The sequence below is a fragment of the Schistocerca piceifrons genome, chromosome 3 (genome assembly GCF_021461385.2).
Source record: "Schistocerca piceifrons isolate TAMUIC-IGC-003096 chromosome 3, iqSchPice1.1, whole genome shotgun sequence".
Lineage (NCBI taxonomy): Eukaryota > Metazoa > Arthropoda > Insecta > Orthoptera > Acrididae > Schistocerca > Schistocerca piceifrons.
The window spans coordinates 530,670,592-530,685,881 of record NC_060140.1 but is presented as its reverse complement, the minus strand read 5'-3'; positions in this window follow the sequence as shown (position 1 = coordinate 530,685,881).

Sequence of the window (15,290 nt, the reverse complement as noted above, 5' to 3'; positions counted from 1 at the left end):
GTGTTCATTCTGTAAATATTAGCTGTTCCAGTTTACTGCATTGTATTAACCTGTTTCGACTATCTCCTTACAAGTGATCATAATAGTAAGTATTATATTCAAATGTTTTATGTTATACTAACTGACGTGTTCCTCAGTCACGAGAATCTTTTTATTTTTTGGGTATGTGGAGCAAAAACTGAATCTAATCTAATCCAGCAGCGCCTTTAGTGCCCATTGCTTTCTCGTGATAGAGCCAATATTTTAAATAGTAAGTTTCACTACTAGTCAATATGAATTCTCAGCAGTTTATTGAGAACTGTGCTCAGTATCAAACTATTGTTTATTAGATACAGATTTAAAATACAAAGAATTTAAGCGAGATTCATCTGTCAAATTAAATTCCAGTTTTAATACCCTTGCAGAAACCATGAGTAAGCTGTCATGTGAGTAGTAGGTATTTCTAGTGGGGAGGAGAGCACAATGTTGTCAACAGTATATGTGCTCATTTTTGTGTTGTACAGAAATATTACATAGTTATCACTGTTTGAGTTCTGTGGGGAGCTATGGGTGGAGAGTTCTGACATGCATGGTGCTGCTAATTGCAATATTCTAAAGTAGCATTTTTTGATACTATATCATTTTCTGATAATGGATTCTTCAGTGTAACTTCTTTCAGCAATGTAAAGTAGGCCTAAATGAAAAGGAATTGCAACTGATTTTGGAGATTTAATTACCAAATAGTGACAGCAGTATACCCAATAACTTGAGGAAAGTATCTTACAAAAGAACAGTAAGCAATTATACATAGAAAAATTCAGCAGAAATTGAGAGTGGAACAAGATGGACCAAGAAGTAGAGATGATGTAAGATTTAAATTTCTTTTTAAAAGTGGGCCTCCACTACTGTAAACCTTCTGGAATAGAAATACGTATAGGGGTTGCTTCTATAATCTGGATTAGGATTTCTTTTTCTTTCGTGACCTGTCTTTGTGGTACATTAGGTCGTCCACTTTTAAATGTCCTGTGCCCTTCTATTGTTTCATTCTTTCTAACATTGCTTTCTTTTCTTATTCAGCTATTATTCATTTCGTTTTGATTTGACTTAGTACTTTTTTACATGTATTTTGTGTGATTTGGAGTTCTTTTAAGCCCTTCTGTCTCCTGTAGCCAATTTGGTTTTGATTTTTTGTTGAGGAAGTAGTCAAAAGATTTTTTTGGCTAGTCTATTTGGGTTCTTTCTGAGAACATGCCCATAAAAAATCATTGCTTATTTTCCTCATTGTGTCTGGGAGTTTTTCACTTGTTTGGTAAAAATGTTTTGTTTCTTATGTGGATTAGTTTTTTATGGAATTTTTAATATTTTTTTATCTCCAGTCTTTCAGCTGGGCCATGGTAGATGATGGACAGTGTGTCAGCTGGATATAGTGCTCCCATAAACTCATTGGGTGCAAGTTACTTAATAAGCTCTTACATAATGTAAAAGATGTACCAGAATAAGAATTAAAATGAACACTGCAATGCTGGTTAGTTTACCAGCATTTTTACCACATAAAAGGATGTCGGCCTATGTATTGTACTGTAACACTATAATGTTAACAACTGGCCTGTTCTTTTAAATTATCTGTTGCATTGTACTATGTGTGTGACATTGTTTATTGCTATAATTGTCCAATGAGAATGAAATTATTATTATTAATTATTAAATTTCATGGTTTCTCAGAGTGTTGGTTTATTTCCCATTACAATCAAAATGATTTTTAAAGTGGAAATATGTGTCTATTTGATAGATGGTCTCAAATTAGTCTTGTGCAATATTCATTTTGACAGTATGTATTAACAGGGACATCAAAACATGAAGAATAACCAGTACTCCAGCAGCTACTGAGCATCACTACTGCTGTCATGTACCACTCAAGGAGAGCCTGGGCAGTGCTGTCACTGCTGGAGTAGTTTTTATTCTTAGTGTTTCAAAGTCTCTGTGTTAATACATATTGGTGAGACAAATACCGCATCTGACTAATTTGGGAGTGCTCTATCGAATGTGCATATAAAATTCTTCTCCAAACATCATTATGTTTGTAACGGAAAACAAACAGTTGCTTTCTGTTGTCACTTTGTGTTGCATGAAAGATATGATATGCAGTATTTGTTTAATTAGATTCCAGCTACACCTTGCAAATATCCGTCAAAACACTAGAGAAAATGCACCTGGTGTGTGTGTGTGTGTGTGTGTGTGTGTGTGTGTGTGTGTGTGTGTGAGCAGTTGAAAATTGTAGTGTCTTCTGAAGAAGGCAAAAATTATTTTTTCATTTGCATTACATATTAGAAGTATATATAAGTATGGTGTCTGTATATATGTGGATGGATATGTGTGTGTGTGCGAGTGTATACCCGTCCTTTTTTCCCCCTAAGGTAAGTCTTTCCGCTCCCGGGATTGGAATGACTCCTTACCCTCTCCCTTAAAACCCACATCCTTTCATCTTTCCCTTTCCTTCCCTCTTTCCTGATGAGGCAACAGTTTGTTGCGAAAGCTTGAATTTTGTGTGTATGTTTGTGTTTGTTTGTGTGTCTGTCGACCTGCCAGCACTTTCATTTGGTAAGTCACTTCATCTTTGTTTTTAGATATATTTTTCCTACGTGGAATGTTTCCCTCTATTATAACCATAAGTATATATAAACACAGAATCCTATAAACATAATATTAGTGAATCACAGTTGGAATCTGTGAACTCGTACAAATACTTGGTTGTAGCACTCAACAGGGACATGAAGTGGCACAATCACATAGGCTTAGTTGTGGGTAAAGCAAGCAGCAGACTTTGGCTTATTGGTAGAATAGTATGGAAATGCATTCATTCTGCAAAGGGATTGCTTACAAATGGTTGTGTAACCTCAAGTGTGTGGGACCCATACCAGTAAGACTGGCAGGGGATATTGAATGTATACAGAGAAGTGCAGCACAAATGGTCACAGATTTGTTTAACTCTGGGCACTGAGATGCTGAAAGAAGTAAACTGGCTGACTCTTGAAGACAGATGAAAACTATCCCATGAATCCTAATAAAGTTTCAAGAACCAGCTTTAAATGATGATTCTAGCCGTATACAACAACCCTTTACGTATCACTCCCATACGGATCATGAGGGTAAGATTAGGTTAATTACAGCATACACAGAGGCATTTAAGCAATTATTTTGCCCACACTCCATATGTGAATGGAACAGAAAAAAGCTCTAATAAATGGTACAGTAGGACATACCATTTCCTGTGAACTTCACAGTGATTTGCACAGTATAGATGTAGATGGAGTAAATGAGAAACGTAAGTTAGCAGACACTAAGAAATCCAGACTATAATTTTATAGTGTAACTGGGTAGCTAAATCTATTCACCAAGTGCTGGCAGGAAAATACTACATAAAAAGGGTTTTTCGTATACATGTGTGTGTGCTCCTGCTACTGCTTGGTGGGTAGATTTCTTTATCTATCTAATTACATTATATTGTCAAAAATTGATTGTTTTTATTGTTAGACTATAAAATTAAATTTTTAGGACTCCCCTGTGGCATTTATTTCATTCTTGTGTGTCCTAGAGAAGGTGTCCAAAGAATAGGGGAAGGAACTCAAAACGTACCGAATAGGTTACCATGTAAAATTAGCTTTCAAAGTATGATACTGTGGATGATCTTGTGATTTTGAGTGGAGTTGATGTGACAGTTAAGAAACAGGTTGGTCTTCCAACAAGTACTTCTCTTTCACAAAAATACTATTCATATTGAATATAAAGGATGCTCTAATTTTCTTGAATGTGGTTCTTGGAAAAAATTAAGAAACTTAGGCTGTGACAAGGAAAAAAAGAGCAAGAAAGATTCTACATAACTTATCATGCCTCTGTGACACTAAGTCTATTACCTATATCAGATCATTTGACTTCTCCTGAACTTGTGATGTCTGTAAAATTATTATTGATACTTTCTGTAATGGTAAAGGCTCTTAAAGCAGATTTTCACCCTTTCACAAATTTGTCACCGAGGTCTTCAGCACATTTTCTCCATGTAATTAGTACAAGTCTGACTCACTCTTGTTAAATATACTAACTTTTTCACTCTCTCTTACCTGATAAAGATGGTTTGCTTGTAAAATCTTGAAAAAACATGTGTTATTTGTTAAGTGCTGTTGTGAGTGGCCTCATTAATCAATTTTCCGTAGTGTATTCTTATAATGTGAAATATACACAGTTAAATTCCTTTTGGGAGGAAGAGTTTGGCTTCGGTTAAATACTCTCTGGAGACACTGTGTATTTGTTGATGAAGTCTGGATGAGCTAACATAACAAAATTAATGGAGCCAGGCTTTTAATAACGATTTGAAGTCTTAGACGAATAGACATTACAGCTTGATGATTGTAGTTTTAATCACACAAATTTTGCGTGACTTCAGTTGTATCCATATTACAATAAAAAGAGGGTTCTTGCAGTATGTATAGCGTTATTGCATGTGTATTCCACAATTCAAAATATGTAAGCCATCGTTCATCTTTTTATCCTAACAACGGATGCTGCGTAGAAAAAACAGTAGTCGTATACTTCTGCCTGTACCTAATATTTATCCTGCTGTATCCAACCACCCAGCATTTCCTATTCCACTCCTGTCGCAGAGTTATTCTGTCCCATCAGGGGCTGGACCACCTGTGAATGCAGCCATGTTATTTATCAGCTCCGCTTAAATCATTTTATATTTTTATATTGGTGTGACTACCAACCAGCTGTCCACCAGGATGAATGGCCAAATGGTGGCCAAGAGCAAAGTAGACCACCCTGTGGCACAACATGCAGTGGAACATAATAGACTCGATTTCAATGGCTGCTTCACTACCTGAGCCATCTGTATCCTTCGCTGCATTCTCCAGCTTTCCTGAACTGTGCAGATGGGAGTTATCCTTACAACACGTTCTCCGCTCCCGTAATTATTCTGGCCTCAACCTATGGTAACATACTGCCCACACACCCTCCACCCAACAGTTTCCATCCTCTCTGTCTTATGATCTCCTACCCATTCTTGTTTTCCACCCTCTTCATTTACAGCCCTCTGCCAAGGCATCCGCCTGTCTTTCCATGCTCCTCTCCTTTTTTGTTCCTGTTTTACCCCCACCTCCTTACCCTACAACATCCTGATGCTGCGCCTGTTGGCTCACCTTTATTGATGAAGGCTGTGGCCAAAAGTCATATGCGAGTGTCTTTTAATTGTGCCTGTCAGCAACTTGACATATCTTCTTTATGATATGTAGTAATCTATCTTTTCCTACATTGTTGATATTCCTACCTGAAGTTTCCATTGTTTCATATTTATCTTTGTAATTCTTGAATGGTACACCTGTAATGAGGATGTAATTTCTTTGAACTGCATATGCAAGCATGTTGTAAGTATTTTCATTGAAACTATCCTCCAGAAGATACATTTGCCCTGCCTTACCAACCTCACCTCTTCCTCTCTCACGCCCTGCCCTTTCTATTAGGTTGGTGCATAAGTTTGTAGCATTTTTCCATAAGCTTAACAAACACAACAGATATACATCACAAAAACATTAGCCATCAATAATTATTCTCGTTCATGATTTACAACAGTCTGCCAATGCTGGGGTAACTTTCTGATTCTGAGACTGTAGAAATCACGTCGTCTTGAGGTGAAGAACTCTTCGAGCGATGTTGCGGAGTGCATTTACATTCGGAGATTGAAGGTTGTTTAATAGAGATGGAAAAGGTGAAAATATGAGGGTGCAAGATCAGGTGTGTAAGGTGAGTGCAGAATGACTTCCCTACACAACTCCTGTATCGTGTTCTTTTAGTCTAGCAGAAAGTGAGTAGATGTTATCATGGAGTAGCATAACTTCATCCAGTCTTCCTGGTCATTGTTCTGGGATTGTATCTGCAAGAAGCCTTAGTTGTTGACAATAAATGTCAGTAGTGATGGTTATGCCTCAGGGAATCAATTCGTAGTACACCACACTGTCACCATTCCATCAGGTGCGTAACATTACCTTTTGCTGATGCATGCAGGTCTTCGTATCGGGAGTTGCTGCTTTGTTTGGACTCATTCATTCCTTTCTTGTCCTTATGTTAGCATAAAGACACCATTTCTCATCACTAGTAATGATACAGGATAGGAATGATTGGTGTTTTTCACAAGCCAGTTGACGGGGAGCAACAGAGATGCACATATGGCCACTGGCAATTTTAATAATTTTGGCTGAGAATTTGTTGTACTCATACACTCGATTTTTGAACCTTTTTCGTTGCATGTAAGTGCCACATGATAGTGGAATGATCACTGTTCATCACATTTACCAGTTCTTGAGTACAATGATGTGGATCATTGTAGATTAATGCATTTAAACAATGTTCATAAAATCCCGAAGGTCTTCCTGAACAAGAAGAGTCACTAATGTCAAAACAATCCTCATTAAAATGAAAAAAAAACAATGTCTTGCCATGTTCTGCCCAATGGCATTATCCCCATACACGGTGCAAATGTTTCTGGCTGCCTCTACTGCTGCCACCCCTCCATTGAACTCAAACAGAAGAATATGTCGGAAATGTTCAGATTTCATCACTTGGCAGCCCAGGTACTGGTGTCCACAGCTCCACTCCCTCTCTCCAAATGACAATGCATAAACTCAAATAGCAATAGTGAATTACAAATAAAAAATAACCAATAAGTAAACCCATAGCAACCGGAATACCAACATGCAAAACAAAAATGCTATGAATCTATGCACCAATCGAGTATTTTACCTTCCCCGACATATCTCTTCTCTCTGAAGAAGGAACTATTCATGTGAACACTGGGAGAGTGTCTGTTCTTTTACACGTGTCTATTGGCAGTACTGATATTTCACCTCCTAAAGTAAACACTGGACAAATCATTCAGTGATACAGTTGTTACAGGGAGTAAGGGCAGAAATATTTTAGACATTAGTCGTGTCACACTTCTTCATTTCTTGTACAAGATGTGTACGAGGGTGGTTTGAAAAGTTCTCGGAATCATCACGAGAAGTCAGCACTAGTGCAACGAGTTGTTCACGTGATATTCATTGGGCTGTTGCCTGTAAACATGTGCTACGTCAGTGCTCTTGGAAGAGAGCTGTAGCAGTGACATGGCTGTGTTGTTCCTGCGTAGTGATTTGCGAAGATGGAAAAAATCAAGATTCGAGCAGTGATTAAGTACTTTGTAAAGAAAGGTATGAAAGCAAAGGACATTCATTCCGATTTCAAGAAAAAAAACTGGGGGACTCTGCTCCTTTATATTCAACTGTTGCCAAGTCCCTAAATCAATTTAAATTTGGTCTGGAGAGCTTAGATGATCCGTGCAGTGGTCGGCCAAGATGTGTCACTACTCCAGAAATAATTGCAAAAGTGCACAAAATGGTCATGGAGGACTGCCAATTGAAAGTGCGTTATATTGCTCATGCTTGCCAGATGTCATCTGAAAGGGTATATCACATTTTAACTGAAGAATTAGAAATGAAAAAATTATCTTCAAGATGGCTCCCACAACTCTTGACGCTGGATCAAAAACGCAAGAGAATAGACATATTGGAACAATGTTTGGCCTGTTTTAGGAGAAACGAGCAAGATTTTTTGTGCCGGTTTATGACCACAGTTTAAACTAGGATGCACCTCTATACCCCAAAGACAAAACAACAGTCAAAGCAGTGGAAAATTCTGATTCTGCACCACCAAAGAAATCAAAGACAATTCCTTCAGAGGGAAAGGTCATGGTATCAGCGTTTTGGGATGCGAAGGAGATACTGTTTGCAGATTATCTCCCCAGTGGGCAAACAATTACTTTAGAATACTATGCTAACCTCTTGGACAAATTGCAACAAAAGATGCGCGAAAAAAGGCCAGTTTTATCAAGGAAGAAGGTCATCTTCCTTCAAGACAATGCACGCCCGCACACGTGCCATTGCCATGGCAAAATTACACAGCCTAAGGTATGAATTGTTGTCACACCTATCTTAGCCACCTGATGTGGCTCTGTCAGACTTCCATCTCTTCCCAAAACTGTAAATTTTTCTTGGTATACGAAGATTCACTTCAAACGAAGAATTGATAGCCAGAGTTGACGACTATTTTGCAGGCCTAGAGGAAACTCAATTTCGTGATGGGGTTAAGGCACTGGAACATCGTTGAACCAAGTGCATTAATCTACAAAGAGACTACATTGAAAAATAAAAAAAGTTTCAGTGATGTAAGTTCTTTTTTCTATTCTGTTCCAAAAACTTTTCAAACCATCCTCGTACATATTTATTTAAAGTTTCAGCATGTTGGTAAATATTCATTAAATTGTTAGACAAGAAGACGAGAAGAATCAAATATAGATAGGAATGAAAGTTGTGTATTGATGAGACTTGTATGATATTGTCATGACTGTATTTAGGACGTTAAACTTTTAGAGCAGCTGAGGCAACTATTTAAAGCAAATATTACAAATTTGGATTCAGGTTAATTAAAAAAAAGCTTTCTGTACCTCATGATTGGGATACCCTCACCCCCCCCCCCCCCCAGACACTTCTCTGAATACTCCTTTTTCTGTGGTGTTCAGTAGAGTGCCCTGCCTCCAGTTGTGAACAGGACAATGTCTTGTGGACTGTTCAGTCTGTCTGCATGCCTGAACACAAAGACCTTGTGGACATTAACACTAGAATGCAAGAAGGGTTCTGAGAATGCTGAACTGGCTTACATTACAGTGACATCAGGCACACATTCTACTTTGGTTGTGTGGTACAAAACATCAAAGGTGTGCCCTGTAGTGATCTCCCATGCTCAACACCATGACATGAAGACTGTTACCTTCAACTTATGTTTCAAAGGTATTCTGTGGAGACTGAAAGAGAACTGTTCACTGCCTTCTTGGAGGCAACAGCAAAGGTTTTGTCAACCCAGACACTAAGCAACTATCTCCACATGATTATTACCTCCAGTATTATGAAAAGGATAGATTGCTATTCGTCACAAAGATGACGCATTGAGTTGGAGGCAGGCACAAAGAAAACACTGTTACAAACTGAGCCTTTTGCCAAAACTTTCTTTAGAGAAGAAAAGAAAAACACACACACACATATTCACACAATCAAGCACATCTCGCACACTATGAATATTAAAGTTTGCAAGCTTTCAGAGCCAGTGGCTCCTTCTTCTGGCAGAATGGAGAAGGGAAAGGAAGGGGGATGAAGGAAAAGGACTGGTGAGGCTTAGGAAGAGGGGTAGAGTTTGGAAAAGTCACTTGGAACACTGGGTCAGGGGAGACTTTCTGGATGGGACGAGAAGAGAAGACTGATTATTAGGGACTGCACATAATGAGATTTGAAAACCTGAATGGTTAAAGGTGGAAGGCAGGGTAATAGGCAAGACAGAGACTACTGGGAAAAAAAATTGCGCAAGTTAATAAGAGTGAAAAGCGTGTATGTGAAAGAGGTGGAGGTGGGTGGCAAGAAATAGAAAGGTTGGAAAATGAGACATAAAGAACTATAACAGAGTGAAGAAATTAACATAAATTAATACCAGATGGGTGGTGAGGACCAAGGACACGTTGCTGTGTGAGTTGCCACCTGCGGAGTTGTGAGAAACTGGTGGTAGGCATGCCTTTGTTAAAGGCCGAACAGTGCTTACGTAACAGTTGGTATCCAACGTATTGTTTTGCAGGTGACTCTCCCTTTGATAACATATGGTTTGCCAGTTACAGGGCTGGTATAGGTGGTGGTAGGAGGATGCATAGGGCAAGTCTTACAGCAGAGGCGGTCACAGCTGTAGGAGCCATAGGGTAGGGAGATAGGTGGGGAATGAGCATAGATCTGACAAAGGTATTTGTAGAGACGGGAAGGGCTACAAAAAACTATTCCAGGTGTGATGGACAAAATATTGGACAGAATAGAGCACATTTCAGGGCATGATTTTAGGAAGTCGGAGCCTTATCGAAGAAGCTGTTTGATACGTTCAAGACCAGGATAATGCTGAGTAACAAGTGGTGTGCTCCTGAGTTGTTGTTTTGGAGTGACCAGCAGCTCTAGAATTGGATGTGGTGGGCTGGGAAATCTGCTTTTGAGCTAGGGTGGTATGGTAATCAGTTCCAGTGAAGGCTGATGTGAGAAGGGTGATGTATTGCTGTAAAGAGTCTGCATCAGAACAAATATGTTGGCCTTGAATGCCAAGCCTGTATGGGGCATGGAAACGATGGCAACTTCAAAATGTAAGTATTATTGTTTGTTAGTATGTTTAATGTGCACAGAAGTGTGTAACTAACCTTCGTTGTAGATGAGATGAACGTCAAGAAAAGCAGCATGGGATTCAGAATAGGACCATGTGAAATTTCATTGGGAAAATGTATTTAGAGATTCCAAGAATTTTAACAGATCAGCCTCACCATGAGTCTATATGGCAAAGATGTCGTCAATGTATCTAAACCAAATTGAACCAAGGAAATTATGGATGCTAGGAAAGCCCCCTCCAAGCAACCCATGAAAAGATTGGCGTAGGAAGGAGTCATCCTGATTCCTATGGCTGTGCACCTGATCTGCTTGTATGTTTGCTCCTCAAAGGTAAAGTGGTTGTTGGTAAGTATAAAGTTGATTAAGGTGAGCTGGAAGGACACTGTAGAGTTGGAATCAGATGGGCACTGAGTGAGGAAATGTTCAGAAGCAGGCAGACCATGTACATGGGGCATGTTGGTATAGGGGGAGGTGACATCAATGGTGTCAAGCATGGTGTGATGGGAGTGGGATGGGTACAGATATCAAATAATCTGGGAAATGATTGGTGTCTTTAATGTTGGAGGATGGTCATTGTACTATGGGTTGCAGGTGTTGATCAATTAAGGCAGATATATGTTCAGTGGGTGCTTTGAAGCCAACAACAATACAGCAGTCTGGGTAATCAGGTTTGTAGATCTAAGGAAGAGGGTAAAAGATGAGGTGCATGGTTTGGGTGAGGTTAGAAGTTCTGTGGATTGATGCGTTAGTTGTGAGGGACCTGAGGTTGTAAGGAGGGTCTGCAGGTCAGTTTGAAACACAGGAAATGGGATCTTAACAGCAGATGCCGTATGTAGAGGTGTCACACAGCTGGCATAGACCTTCACTTACATACTCCCATCAGTCAACTACCACAGTGGTACATCCCTTCTCTCCTGGAAGGATAATGTTGGAGTCATGAGCTTTTCGAGAATGAAGAGCCTGGAGTTCTGCAGGTTCGCTGTTGGAATGGTTTTGGGATTGGGTTGCAAAGTGTTTTTTCCAGCTGAATATCAACTAACTCATTGGATGTACCATGCACCTCTTTATTCTAAAACAGTGTTGTATCATTGCCTTGTCAACAGCAATATAGTTTTTGGCAGTTGTATGTGATTAACACGTAACGTGTCAAGATATTATTGTAATCATGTTCATCTCAATGGTTTATGGCAGGTTCAGTAACATTTAGTTGCCACCACCTCTGGCATCAAACTGTAGTGCCATGATAGTATTAAAAAAAGGATACATTGTTACTTACCATATAGTGGGGGTCATGAATCACAGACAGGCACAACAAAAGACTCTAAACAAGTAAGCTTTTGTCCAAAAGGCTTCCTTCTGAATACGCACACACACACACACACACACACACACACACACACACACACACACACACACACACACACGCATGACCATTGTGTCTGGTTGCCGAGGACAGTGACTGATGGCATCTATTGTGGATATTGTAACAGTCAATGATGGCCCAAGTGCACCTCCAGCAAGTTCAGTGCTGCACAACTTTGTTGGAGGAGACAGAAGCTGTTGTCTCACAAGTGTATTTCTGCTCACAACAGGACACAAAACACATCTGTTCCTGCATCATGGACGCAGGAACACAGGATTCAGTATGTGAAGCATGGAAAAAAGTAACCTGGACTGATATCGTGGAACACACAATGACAGGATAAAGGTACTTCAAGTCTTACAAATGGCAATAGGTTCTCTTGGTCAACAGGGTGTATTTAAGGTATGTAGATGGTGGTGGCAGTATTCTTGTGTGGCCCCTTAATAACTTTTTCGTCATCCCTCAAAATGCATGTCAAGGAGCAACGCATTATTGAAAGTTAACCAGGAGCAAATAAAAATAATAACAATAATAAATATTATTATTTAAGTTTCATGTGCTTTCTTTAATTCCCTGCTCTGCTTGCATGTAAACTCTCTCACATTTAGAGATACACAGGGATTATGGTAGGTGACTGAGTGACACAATTCCCCTGTTGTCTAGGAACTATTGCACCAAACAGGCAATGTAGGGGTGGGCATTATTGTGCAACATACTCCTCCATTTACTGCACTCTGCTGATAACCTGTACCTTCATCAAGACAATGTACTGTGTCAGAATTGTTTGAGTAATAGTCCAAAGACATGAGACGAGGATGCTTCATTATGTGGCCGCCTCCAGGAGACATGATCTCAACTCTGTTGACAAATCTGGGATGCTATGAAGTAAGACATTCTTGCCTTGGAGCCAAGTCTGACCAATCCCTGTGGGATGTGGACAGTGAATGGCAGATCATGGATCAGTATTGACACCAATGCTTAATTTGTCTCATGGAGCCAATGTTATGGTGTGTCTCCATCGTCTTCGGGATAGAAAGGGGTACTGCAGGCTACTGGATACGTGTGCATAACTTAATTGCTCAAGTGTATCAGAAAGATTAGCCAGACATCATGAAATGCAGGGTATCTGTTTATTGTCAAATGTTATCAAGGACTTAAAAGTGTCATAAAATTATGATATTTTGACTGAAGATTGTAGCCTGATGCTTCTACTAGCCATTTGTTCAAACTGTTAAAGGCACAGGCATAGAAATTAAGTCTCAAACTGAAGGGTGTAAATACAACTCTGTCCACCAAGTTCTGTATATTACAAAATACTGCTCATAATCATAAGAATGGACCACCACCAAATCCTGCACTGGGCAGGTCAAGGCATGTGTGAACAAGTTCCTGAGGGGCGGTGCTGAGAGTGCGCTTCTCACGCGTAAACAGAACGTTGTAGAGTGAAGGTATAACGTACGCAGTGGAAACCCAAACTGGATTAGCAAATAAATATACTGTTCAGTTTAAAACTTGGAATATCAGTGAAAGAAGCTCATGAAATATTGACAACCATTTACAAAGAAAGTGCTGTCACCTTGAAGTTTGTTTATGAGTTATTTAAATGTTTCCAAGAAGGGCAGGACACTATGGAAGGTGTCGCCTGATCTGGTCAGTCTGCAACTGCATGCACCCTAGACAACATAGAGAAAGTGAAGGAACTTTTTTCCCAGGACCAGTGTATAATAGTATGAATAATAGCAGAGAAGCAGAAATTGGTTTTGAGACAGATCAAGTGGGTAAAGCCCTAGTACCCCAAACAAGGCAACTGGACCTTGCTGCCTGGCCAAGCACTGCCTTTTTGGTGCTGCAGTTCCTGGCCGACGAGGTTCTCAATTACCCTCCATACTCACCAGACTTGTCTCCCAGTCCCCCCCCCCCCCCCCTCCTCCCCAAATTGAAATCAGTCCTGAAGGGTCAGAGGTTTACAGACCGGCAATGTAATGTTACAACACAACTGAAGGTTTTCCTAAAGACAACTACACCATGAGTTTCCAGAACTTGTACAGCCATTCCCAGAACTGCATTGCCATCAGCAGGGACTATTTTGAAGGACAGTAACTGCAGTTTCAAATAAACCAACAATACTTTCACAATATACACACATTGACTGGACTTTCTGGGTAGAGTTTGTTGGTCTTTCCTGTACAAAATCCTTAAGTAGAATGAAAAAAACTGCACATGTTACCACATGCCTTCTCCCAATCATTATCTGTAGGGTTTCCATCCACACCAATTTTTCTGGGAAAGTCTCTTTTAATGAAGTTGTCCTGGTGATGGAGAACGTTCTTTAAGGACAGTAAAATGACTGAAATTTTTGTATTATGTAGCCACATTTCTTTTAATATTTTCAAAGTAATCAACAGGCTTTATAGGACATTTCTTTCAGCATTGTGTTCCTTTGTGTTATTACAATTATCGTATGATTTTGGGGGGCACTGAAATTATGCGTCATTCTCTCAAAAAAATTAAGCTGCCTCAAGCATAAATGTCATTGTTATCAGAAACTCCTAGGTGTTGCAGTTCCATAAATAATGGGATATGTTCAGGTTAAAGAAGTTCAGACTTCTGCTCTCTGTTGCCAAAGAAAAATTATTGCTTATGCATGTTAAGTCATATGTTATAAGGTTAATTGGATAGATAAAAAAAAGTCTACTCACCAAGTGGCAATGAGAGCACAAACACATAAAAGAAGATTATACTTATGTAAGCTTTTGGAGGCAGTGGCCCCTTCTTCTGACAGAAGGGTTGAAGAGGAAGAAAGAGGGGTGAAAGGAAAGGTCTGGAGAGGTTTAGGAAAAAGGTTAGATTTCGCGAAAGTCACCCAGAACTGCAGGTCAGGGGAGACTTACTGAGCAGGCTGAGAGGGAAAGACTTACTGTTGGGCAACTACACGAGATGAAATTTGAAAACCTGAGAGCATTAAGGCAGAAGACAGGGTACTACACAAGACAGAGATTCCTGCAAAAGTTTAATACTTTGCTACTTACAAAGATAACATGCCAAGTCGTAGACATGCACATTAAAGACACACATAAGCTTTTGGCCACAGCCTTTGTCAGAAAAAGACACACACATGCCATTCAGATACACATGCCCGGCAACTTGGGCCAGAATGCAACTATCAGGTGGGATGGAAGCAGTGGTCTGAAGGGGACAGCAGAGAAGAGTTGTAAGGATAACTCCCATCTGCACAGTTCAGGAAAGCTAGTGGTGGAGGGGAGGATCCAAGTGGCTTGGTTAGTGAAGCAGCCACTGAAATCAAGCATGCTATGTTCAGCTGCATGTTGTGCCAAAGGGTGGTCTACTTTGCTCTTGGCCACAGATTGCTACTTCCATACCAAACGATAGTTGTATTCTGGCCCGAGCTGCCAGAGTTGGTCATGTGTGCGTGAGGTACCAGTTTCTCTTTTTCCAACAAAGTCTGTGGTGGAAAAGCCTTTTAATTGTGCCTATCTGGAACTTAGTGTGTTAGCTTTATGGTAAGTAGCAGTCTATCTTTTTCTTCATGGCTCATATTCTTACCTGGAGTTTCCATAGTTTAAGGTTAATACTTTGTTGGTCCAGTACTTGCAGCTATGATTTTTGTACATAATATTTCTGATGTCTGTCATGTAAAAATATAGAAATCTCCCATTCATAAA